Genomic DNA, 11803 nt, shown 5'->3' with positions numbered 1-11803 from the left:
TCTTCTTCTTTCTTCCAGTCTCTATCTCACGCGGCTCGGCATTTCATTTTTCCCGCCTTCCGCAAGGCCGCAAAGAGAAGCCCCGTGTTTTTCACGTCGTTTATCTTCTACTTATTATGTCATAGCGTCCGTCCCCTCCTTCTTCCTCCTTCTTTTCTTTCTTTCTCTCTCTCTTCACTTGGGTCTCATCCTTCACAAGCGGTTTTCCATCAGACCCGCAAATGGCTCAATTTTCCCACAACCTTCGTCATTCCAATCGTTTGCCAGTTAAAAGGGGAAAAACGAAAAATGAAAAAAGAAAATCTTTTTTTTTTTTTCTTCCTCTTGACTACACGACACGAACTTTGACCCGCACGTTCGGGCATCCATCCCCGAACGAGAAAAATTAAAAAAAAAATGAACTTGGAAACAAACTGACAAAGTAAGACAAGAAACAACACCAACGAGGAGAGAGATAACAACAACTTGACGCGTCAAGATGATGATGGAGAAGAAATTCAACTTTTTGTCTTCATCATCCAAAATCCCAAAAGTCTTGCGCACAAAAAAATTAAACCCGAGGAGTTTAGTTTACGCCAAAGAATTTTCGTTTGGTGTAAAAAAAAAATATCAAACGAGTTAGCACATGGTAACAAACCCAGCAGAGTCGCGCTGCAGAGGGGGGAGAGAGAGAAGGAGAGAGAAACGTGATGGATCACTCAGAAACCACTGGCCGGGAAAGAATCTAAAATACACAAAATTTGGTTGGAGAAAATTTCTCTCTGCTAGACTTATTCCCGCCCGTTGGTTGTTTTCTCTCTCTCTCCATCGCCATCGCCAGTTGCACGTTAATATCAAATGAGAAAAGGCGGAGGCGTAGGATGGAGAGGGCCGGTCCCGAGTCCCTGTTTATACATAATCGCCATGTTCAATCAACTCGCTCATGCAGAGTTCTCTTCGCCGGGCAAAGAAACGGGGCGCCGGGCAAAAAGAAAAAGTCAACAGTTTTTGATGGTCACGGAAAAATCGCATCACCCCTCCGTCCCAGACAACAAGAAGGAAATCGGTGACGGGGTCCGGTCCCTAATTAGCTGACGGGGAGGATCCAATGACTCTCCCTCCGCCGTATTCACAGTCTGGTGCGGATGCACCGACCGTTGAGCTGCACAACAAAAGTTGGGCTGGGAATGGATCAATCTCCCCTCTCTCTCTCTCATCTCCTGCTTCCACTCGTGTAACTTGACATGAGTTAGACGGCAGATGACGTGCTTATCTGTCAATCGGCTCAAATTAGGCGGATTTCGTGTGTTTTCCACAGCATTTCTTCTTCTTCTTCTTCTTCTTCTTCTTTCTTTTTGAATGAAAAGAAAATGACAAAAAGAAACTTGAAAAACTACGGGACCCGTCGCTCCTCTGCCTCTGCTCTTTCAGTTCACGGTGATAAGTCACGACACAAAAAAAGGGGGTGGAGGTGGAGAGGGGGGGGGGGTTAGGAGAGAATGAGTCCGTGACGGGACCAACGCCCCTCGTTTTCGGTCGACTTTTTCTCTTCTCTCCTTATTCTCTTTCTATTCTCCCGGTTGCAAAAGAGACGAAAGGAGAACAAAAGAAGAAGAAGAGGAACTCGCTGCCGTACATCGCCCAGAAAGACGACGACACGCTCGACTGCCGCCGAGTTATCCGCATCGACGACACAGTCCTCCCCCACCCCCACCCTCCTTCTCCCATCGCGAATATTCCCGGCTGCCACCGTCGCCGCGCGTATCCCGCACGACACGACCGCCTTTCTGTCCCGACGACAAAAGAAAACGACAGCAACGTCAATTGAAACCACGCAAAAAATAATAGAATAAAGAATTATACGGGGCGAATAAGAAGAAGAAGAAGAAGAAGAAGAAGAATTGAAATGAGAAAAGCCAAAAAGGAAAGCGATACACCGGCGGACCCCAAAAAGAAGTTGCGTGTTGAAACTGGGAGGGTGGGAAGGGTGGGGTTGGATGAGGGGGAGGTCGGCTTGATGACGTTCTCTAGCGACGAAAGGAGCAAACTTGTGTCGACTCTCTCCAATTCGTTGGCTCTTTTTATTTTTATTTTTATTTTTTTCGCTACAGAAACACACCTCAAAGTGCACACGGCACTCACGGGGATAAAAAAAAGGGACTCACGTGGGCATTTGGATGTTTGACCTTTCACGGTCGGTTTGAAGGGGAACAGAAAAATCCGCCCTGCCGCTCACGCGGGAGGAGGACAGTCCGTACACGTACAGTGCGCCGCTGCCACTGCTGCAAATGCTGCTGCTGGCACAGAGTCGCCATTTATTTTTAGCGGCAGGGATTGTGCACTGTCGTGAATAAAAAATACGGCAGACAAGAAAAGAGGGGCAAAGCAAAAATGCGATCAATCCGGCTGCTGGCTACTAGTAATAGTATCACCCCACCCCCATACACACACGCACACACTCGTAAAATACACGACGCCAGAATAAGAATAAGAAGAAGAAGAAGGAGGGAGTGTGTGTGTGTGTATCCCGGATCGATTGTGCGTAATGCTCGGCGCTGAATAAATGTGAAAATACAAAACAAGAAAAAAAGGTTATTCTCCTTTGGCTAAAAAGGAAATAAACCAACCCAACGTTCGTGCCGGTTCAATTTTCTTTTTCGTTCTGTTTTTAGAATTGAATTAAAACAAAAAAAAAAAAAAAAAAGGCAAAAATTCCATCGGGATGAGACGACGCCTCTACACGCGGGACTGTAACGAGAAAAGAAAAAAAATCTAAACGACGCGGTGGTGGTGGCCTGCGCTGGATAATCGGGCGAAAAAGGCTGGGCCCGCCTTGTGCACATGCCGAGGGAAATTGCGCAAAGAGGCGAAAGAAGAAACGGCAGTCCCGATGAATATAAATAAAATTACACGTCGTCCATATAGACTAGAAATGCTCCAGCTCGCTCGCACAACAAAGGGCCGTCCTTGTGTGTGTGTGTGTGTGTGTGCAGGCGGATGAGAGAGAGAGAAAGAGGTAGAAGAGAGAGAGAGAGAGAGATATTAGATATGTATAAATATATCGTGGAAATCTAGACGAGTCACGAGGGAACTCGGTTGGGGCGAGCGATGATATATTAAAATGGATGCGGGATAAGAGCGAGAGACGCCACACGGCGTCAAGAGAACGCCGCCTTACCCAAGTGCTGGGCAGATCACACGGAGGAGTTGAAGCAATAGGGTGGTGGAAGGGGGGTGGTTGGGCGGCCGGGCGTTTCGATGGGGGGGAGAGTGATGATTTTTGATGGCGAGATAGCCAATGCGACGTGAAACGCACGCTGATCTACACGGAGGGAAACACCAGGAAACGAGGTTACCTTTTAGATAAGAAACTAGTTTTCTCTCTTTCTCTCTTATTCGCCCTGTGGCGCAATTCTTCTTATATGTACTTCTTCTTCTTCTTCTTTCTTTCTTTTGTTTCGCTTCTTCTTCAGATATTTTCTCTCGTGTCGACCAAATGTCCTCCACCCACACTGGGGCGACTGGCAATCTCGGCGTCCACTTGAGAGCTGGGGCGCGACCCCATTGCGAAATGGAGGGGGGAAACAAACTTTTTTTGGTTTTGTTTTTTTGGCCGGAGAGAGTCTGCCAGCGCTAGCGCCAGCCTCTCTCTCTCTCTCGTGCACAATTATGTAAGCGAATTGAAACAAGTGTGTGTGTGTGTGCAGTCCCTCTCTCTCTTTTTTCATTAGATGCGAAACTACAAAGTGAAGTGCAGAGTAGGCCAAGTCTACATGGAGAGCGTCGTCGTCTCTCTCTCTCTTTGCTCTTTTTGTTTTCCATCCCGCCCTTCATTTTCTCCTTCGTGTTGTCTCATCGTGTGCCCTCCTATTTCCCCCCAATCGGCTCCTATATGTAGAAGCCAGCGCATTCACTCGCTGCGTGTGTAATTCAATTAACCGACAGACATGGCGCAAAGGGTCGGATGGACTTTTATCTTTTTGTCTTTCTCTCTCGGAGGAGAAACCCGAGAGAGACGAGAGAGATGAGCGACAGCAGCCAGGAGCCCGAAACGGATGAAATGGAAAGAAGCGCACAAGATGAACAAAAGAGGAAGAAGAACAATGAATCGAGTCATTATTCATTAATTATCTCTCTAAACTCAACTACTATCTAAATAGAAAAGACAAAGATCCCGGGTCGGAGTAAGTGGTGGGAGGAGAGGATCGTGTCAAACGCCGTGCAAAACCACATCACGTCGTTCGTCGTCATCGTCGACGTCCTTGCCTCTTCCCCACGGCGGGAGCTTGTCCGCACTGGGACGGGAAACAAATGGGATTGAATTTCAACAGAAACTCCCACTCAATCTCTTCCTTTCTCTCTCTTTCTTGTCTCCCCCCTCCACTCACCTACAAGTACATGCACGTCATTTGAATTTGATTAAAGGAGGAGGAGGAGAATCTCGTCAAGTGAAAGGGGGGGGGGGGAAACACGTAACGGGACAAAAAAATAAGAAGAAGAAGAAGGGAAGAAAAAACAACTAAACGATTCCGGTTCCCGCGAATTTTCGTTTCGACCTAAAAATAAAACGCGCGGACCCGCATGACCGGGTGGCAGACCCCAAGGTTGCCGTTCCTTTCTTCTTCTTTTCTTGTTTTAAACTAAAAGGAAAAAAAAAAACTTGCAAAAGAAAAAGGCACGTACCAAACTCGGAACTCACCGTGAGCTCAGTTCCACGTACTGCAATCACATAATCCGAAAGAACAAAAAAACCTCTTCGTTCTATTGACACACGCATACATATAAGATGGCAACCGAACAAAAATTAATTCAAATAATGAAGCCGGTGAAGGGAACACCCCTTATACACACACACACACACTGACATGACAAAAAAAAAAAAACCGGCAGGCAAACAACAAGAAAATGGCCGGAGCTCCCGCACGGTCCCCCCCCCCCCCTTCTCCTCCCCTATCCACCAACCGAAATGAAGTAGAAAGAAAGAAAGAAAAAATCGATGGGCCGCTTGTACTTTTTTTCTGGCTTGGGCATGCCACATTTGCTCAACTTGTTTCTCCTGCCCATTTTGTCCCATTCCGTGCAGCCAAAGTTGTTACTAATCAAGCAGAGTGTTTGTTTCGTTCCACTCTACATGAGAAGGACACAACATGTTGGCGGGCGGGAGAAACGTAACGCCAATCCCGTCACATAAACTCAAATTACCACGAAAACCGAGACCAACCAACACACGACCGTCTTTTTCTTTTTCTTCTTGCCTCCTTTTTATCGATCAAAATGTGGTTTTTTGGGTGGTTTTCCCGGCTCCCAAACCCCCAAAAACAAAACAAAAATCCAACTAAATCAATTGAAATTTAAACTCACCCGATCTTTTCTTTTCTTTCTTTTCTTTTTTTTTTTTTTTTTTTCGAGGGAGGCACTCAACTTGTTTGGACGACACTGAAATTCACCACAATAAATCAAACACACAAATTTGTTTCTTTTTTTTCTGATTGCGATTTCGAAATTTGAAAAGAAAAGAAGAAAAAGGAATTTTGAAAAGAAAAAAAGGGAAAAACGATCCTCTCCGGTTTCAGTTGGGTTTCTTGTTTGTTTCTTATCTCTGTCGGTTTGGCTGTGGGGGACGTGATAAATGCCAAAACGAAAAAGAAGAAAAAGAAAAAAAAAAACGTTCCACTAAAGAGTGTGACTCGGTACGTGCGACATGAGATGTGGAGGGTTGCGACCGTTGCTGGGGGGCAAAAACTGGGAAGAAGAAGAAAAAATAAAATAAAATTTACCGACACAAAAAAAATTAAAAAAATTAAAAAAGAGCTTGGAGAGAGATCCGGTGTGAACTGCAACTGGGCGAGGACTGTGACTGCCTTGCCGGAGCGCACGCCACCACAATCCACCACACGGCGCGCACACGCAGAACGCGCACACTTTTTTCTTCTTCTTTTTCCTTTTGACTTTTTCGGGGTCTGGACCGAATGAAAAACAAGTGGGAGAAAGAGAGAGAGAAAGAAGGGAGAGAGAGAAGGGTGGTAGCTGGAAAGAGACTGTCGACTGAGCGAGCGTGACTGCCTGTTGTTATTCATCCCCCCCCCCTCTCTTTCCCGTTTCAAGGGGCTGACGTCAGACCAGACGACAGCACCTCTAGCGGTCCAAACTTGCAACTCTACCGACTCCCGAAACTTGCGCCGGTCCCGAGCTGCTGCTGCTGCAGCTGGGCTCTCAGTCAGATGCCCAGGATGCTGACTTTAATTCTTCTTTTTTCTTCTTCTTCTTTTGCTTCTTCCAGAACAACAACAACATAAAAAGAAGAAGAAGAAGAAGAAGTAAGAAGGTCTTTTTCTTTTTCAACTCCGTTTTTCTCTCGTCTCTCTCCTCCCCACTTCAACTGAGTAACTCGGGGCTGCGAATCTTTTGGCGCCATTGCGGCGGCCAAGTCCCTGCCTACCTTTTCCTCTCGAGTGACGGAACCGTGTCGGCGGAGAAGCGCGCTCCCGACCCATCAACTTCCTTCACGATTTGATAAAAAACCGAAAATTCATTTGAGAAATTGAAAAAAAAAAAAAAAGAAAAAATTAAAAGTCAAATAAAATTTCGTGAATTCACGTTCCGCAGAGGAAATAAAAATTTCGTCGGGTCGTTTGTCGTTCAAAAAGAAAACCCTTCCTTTTTCTCCTTCAGGGTATCTAGTTGTTTTGTTTGTTTTTTTCCGCTCAATACCAGTTCTAATCAACTGGCGCGTTTCTATTTCTAATTTTCAGTTTTATATTCCCCCCTCGCCGTATTCTTTTTCTTTCTTTTTTTTCTTGACCAGAATTTATTTGACTCTTTCATTCTCTTTCTGTTAAGTTTCCGTCCGGAACAGGCACAAGCACCGATGACGACCGAACGAGAGTCGACGACATCGGCCACTATAAAGGGACACCACCGCATAACGACGCCAGAGAGAAATGGAAAAGAAAAAGAAACAAAAAACAAAAAAAACATCGACCACAAAATGGAACAAGAAGATGCCCCCTGTTGATTTGTCTTTTTGGGAAGGCCGAGAGGCGCGAACTTGAACTCAATTCCCGAACAAACAAAAAAAAAAAGAGAAATTTATTTTTCACGATATTAATTTTCGGGCAAATTCTTATCAGTTTTTATCTTCGTTCAAAGTTGCGAAGGGTTCAAAAACGGGGTATTTATACATTCAACAAGAGTAGGGAATTACGTTTGACCATATGAGGTGACCATATGTTTGTTTAAACGAAGGGGGGGAGGAGATAGGAAAAATGTTAACATGGCTCACTGCCAGATACGACGAACTCTTTGGCTTTTATTAACCAGGTGGACGAAACCCGTTGGATGAATGGACACAAGTGTCAACTGTCTTCTCTCTCTCTCTCTCTCCAATCGCCTTTGAATTATTGGCACATCGAATCAATTTCCCGAGACCCAAATGACCGAGTTGAGGCAAAAAAAAATAAAATAAAAGAGAATGTGTCACATTCAAATAGATTGTCTATGGGGTGATCTTTTCGAGAGGTGATCTAATGCGGCAGCACATTGATACACTGGGCACAGCCGGTATAGCAGAACCATAGATAGACTCTCTCTCTCTCCACATATAAACACACACGCGGCCGACACACACACACACACCCACAAGCATGCACACATTTAGAAATGATACAGCCACGAGTATACAGAAACGCTGGTGTGCCAAAACAGCTGCAGCGACCTCCCCGAGTTCTCCTCCTTTTTGAAAAGAAATAAAATAAAATAAAAATACTGGGGGGAAAGAAAAACAAGAAAACGCCACCAGAGTTTCTCTCTGGCGTCCTTTTCGGTCCTGGCCAAATGACGCACAGCCCCGGTACACACATACACACAGTGTGTGTATAAAAGAAACAGGAAAAATAATAAAAAAAAAGAGAACACACACACATGCAGCACACAGCAGCAGCACAGCACTATTACACTGCCTGCGCACTTCTTTTTTTTATATTTCGAGCAGATAACGAGAGCCGGGCTGAATCGTGGGCGAGTCGTAACAAGGGCTCGCGTATGCACCGCCATGCAGTTTTGTTAGACAGCCGGCGTAGATACATTTCCCCCGATACGAGTTCCCAGCAAACAATCGATTGGCTACTAAAGTTGGAAACAAAACAGAAAACTGCGATGCTGCTGCTGCTGCTGCTGCTGCTGCTGGCGAGTAGGGCGTCATTTAGTTTTCTTAACCGTGAGGGCCGGTCGGCGAAAAGAGACAAAAGTTGGGATAACGATCATCAAATCATTTGGACCGTGGGAGAGAAAGAGAGAGAAAATGACGAGCCCAGTCTATAGTAAATGTAGTAGTAGCCCGTGCAACGTGAATAGAGAGGAAATGAACCGACAATCTAGATGGATCGGAGAGATAAACAGTTGGGGGATACGACCGATATCGACGCCCCTTTGGCTTGGCTCTACACGCCATCCTATTCCGTTTGTCGTGTTTGGCTCGATCCGTCCTCGGCTATTGATTCCGTTAGAATCGAGATCCGCTCCTGCCGACTTTCCAGTTGACGTTCGGATGATGTCATTCCGCCTTTTTTTCTTTTTTTTTTCTCTTTTGATTATTTGTTCCTGGCCCCCGGATTTGTCCTTGTTTTTTTTTCGGTTGCAATCCGACAGCGGATGAGGAGAGAACAAGCGACTAGACGGCCCTTGCAGTGAAACGGGAGGGCTTTTTTTTACAGCCGCACACAAATCTTTTTTCTCTTTTTTTTCCTTCTTCCCCTTTTTTTGACAGTCGAGAGGTAAACGCCCTTCCGGCTTTGGCACGAGGGGGAATACTACATGTTTATTTATTTCTTTTTTTAGATTCCGGTTCATGGACTGGAAATTCCATCATCGCACGGACTAATCTTTCATGCCGAGAGTTTTTTTTTTTGGGTTAATATTTTCGAAACCTGTTGTTGTTTGTCAACGGTGCTGTCCGCCGGAGTAGTAGTAGCTAGAGTCTCTCGCGGATGTCCAATTCTATTGAATTTTGTTTTTTGGTTCAGGATTTTCCCCTCATTTTTCTTCTTTATTTCTTTTGTTTCCAGCGCTGCTGGAAGAGCGGGCGGCTTTGGAAGTGACTCAGCAACTCTGGGCCTCTGCTGTTGGCTGCATTTCGACTCGATTGTATGACCACCGTATTCCGTCATCGCTATTAGAGTTTGATTCATCCGGTTCGGACGGGACTGCGTTGGAAAAACGTTACCGGACTTCTTTCTTTCTTTCTTTTTTTCTCTCTTCTTTTTCTTTTTCTTCTTCTTCTTCGTCTTTCTTGGCTGCCACTTTTGTTCCCCTTGGAGGACTCTAAAGCTTTTATTTCCCCTACTACTTGCTTTATCCAGTTCTCTCTCGGTTGGCCCCTCTTTTCATCATCCACTTCTTGGGCTCATTCTCTCCTAACCGACAATAAAATATGGGAAGAAGTAAAAATAAAAAGACCTTAAATGACACACGAAGGCATTCCAAGCGGTTCCAGAAAAAGGAGGAATCGTTATATCAATTAAACGCATTTTTTCTCTCTCTCTTTTTTCTTTTCTTTTCTTTCAAACCATAGGCGTCCTCCTCTTGTATCCAACCACCACCACCAGGTACCACCCACCCACCCCAGTCACACACACCTCTGGAAAACTCGGAAATTTCTTCTTCTTCTTCTTCATCTTCTTCTTCGGTCGGGACTCGGGATCAAGCCAAAGAGTAGTGGAGAGGCGGGAAAAAGGGGAGAGATGATTATATTTTACGATCATGTTCACATCCTGCTGGTGGTGACGTCACAACGTCCTTGGTCAAGGTAAGTTGGCTCCCTCACCAGCAGCAGCTCCCGCAGGCTTATAAAACCTCTTCTTCTTCTTCTTCTTCTTTTACCCAAATGTTTTTCATTTCGCCTTTCTTCCTCTTCTTTTTTTTTGTCGTGCGGTTGTTGTTGTTGTTGTTGTTTAGAGCGCCCTCTTTTTTTTCCTCCAGATGGAGAGAAGAAGAAAAAAAGAATCGGGGAATTCACGCTGCTGCACGATTGTCTACAACTATTATTATTCTCCGACTTCTTCTTATTCGTCCTCTTCTCTCTTCTCTCCCACCATCTCTTTCAGATTCCTTTTTTTCTTCTTCTTCTTCTTCTCGGTGGTAACGTTTCGGTCGGCTGGTAAGTTGAAAAGGTGGGCCGCGCTGACACGACGGAAACGTCGCTACTCATCACGAAAGATCCTCATCACGCAAAGAAGAAGAAAAAAAACAGGTGGTTCTTCTTCTTCTTCAAAAATAGAAAAAAAGATGTTTTGTGCGCCTTGTCGAATCATTTTGAGGCGACCTTATAAGGGAACTGGTACAGAACGACCAAGGGGGGAAAAGAAATGGGGGAAAAAAAACAAAAATTTCAACGTGCCGACATCGACGTGGTACGTAGCAGCAGCAGCGCTTGGCCACGTTCGAGTGAGAGGGACCCCCCCGTTCAAAAAGTTCAACGTGCTCTTTCGACGAATCAAGGGAGAATGAGAGAGAGAGAGAGTCAGATGATATACCCCCGCCACCGCTCAATAGAAGAAGAAGGAAAGGACGAAAACTATGCGGGAATGCAACGCCTAGACGTCCAGAGTGGTACGCGTGAATAACCGTGAGAGAGTCTCGACTGCAGCAGCAAAGGTGCTCCATACACCTTTTTTTTTTTTTTCGGTTGGTGGGGGGATGTGGGGGAGGAGAAGGGGCTGGATTAGTCGCGGCCTTGGACTCGGACCGGCGGAGGCAAACGGTTGGAAAGAAAAAGAAAGAAGCGGCGGTGGCGGCGGCGGCGTCGTCACCACCACCACCAACCGGCCCCGGGATTTTCCAAACGGGTGAAAAAAAACAAAAAAACAAAACAAAAACAAAACGAAGAAAATGAATGAGCATTAGACCCTGACATTCGATTGCTAGAAAGAGACAAAGGGAAAAGGAAGACGAACTCTTTTGGTTGAGTCGAATTAAGTTATACCGCACACGGGCGTCATCAAAACAAAACAAGAGAAAACGAAAAAAAAAATTCCCTTCCATTTCCCATTGACTTGTTGTGCATTTTCGTTTGGACTCAAACGACTCGAGCAAAGATGATTGGACTAGGGTATGACGCTACCAACGGAATGCAATCATCGTCAAATTTCCCTTTTGGGTTTTCTCGGTCCCAGCAGCAGCGCTCCAACTTGTCCATCGTCTTTTTTTTTTTAACTCACGGGCCGGACAAGTTGCGTGTGTTTGAACGACTTGGGGTATTTACCGCGTCTGTAATCAACAAATATCTCGGATCGACATGCGGCACGAAGATGCCATCATCTAACAAAAAAAAAGATCAGCCAGGGGAAACCTTATAACCTCATTAGGGTTTTTAACTTCGACGTTTGTTTTTTTTTCCCACACCCTCAAAAATTGTTGGAGGAAGAAAAACAAAATAGAAGAAGAACCGGCAACTTTCGTTCGACGATGTACATGTGACACATAATCAGCACACACACACACACACAGGTAACGTCTACACAGACAAAGAGAACGGGGCGTTCTTTTGATTTTAAATTTTATTATTTTTCTGGGTCCGGCGTCCGTTGAACGCCGCCGGTCCTATAACTCTCTCTCTCTCTCTCTACCAATTCTCCATCCCTGCCTCCATCCCCTTATTTGGAGTTGAAATACGATGGCGATGATGACGATGATGATCACAGAGACCCTTAACGGCTTCTCCAATGAGTCTCATTAAAGCTCCTGATCAGGTACGTAATAATGTTCACGACCAAAATGGAGTGGAACCAGGTAAAGAAAAGATGAGTCTATATATACACACACAGCCAGC

General features: G+C 45.3%; 1 long non-coding RNA gene across 2 annotated transcripts in view; it reads right to left on the bottom strand.

Moving 5' to 3' along the window:
• Positions 1 to 11803, bottom strand: part of LOC124343409 — a 50800-nt gene that overhangs the window by 4487 nt on the left and 34510 nt on the right. For both annotated transcript variants that reach the window (XR_006919243.1, XR_006919244.1), the window contains one exon: positions 4837 to 4839. This is a non-coding gene — a long non-coding RNA (uncharacterized LOC124343409). The remainder of the gene's footprint in view (positions 1 to 4836; positions 4840 to 11803) is intronic.

This window comes from Daphnia pulicaria, chromosome 6, assembly GCF_021234035.1.
Source record: "Daphnia pulicaria isolate SC F1-1A chromosome 6, SC_F0-13Bv2, whole genome shotgun sequence".
Taxonomy (NCBI): domain Eukaryota; kingdom Metazoa; phylum Arthropoda; class Branchiopoda; order Diplostraca; family Daphniidae; genus Daphnia; species Daphnia pulicaria.
Note: the sequence above shows the minus strand (reverse complement) of the source record. Positions and strands in the feature narration are given on the sequence as shown.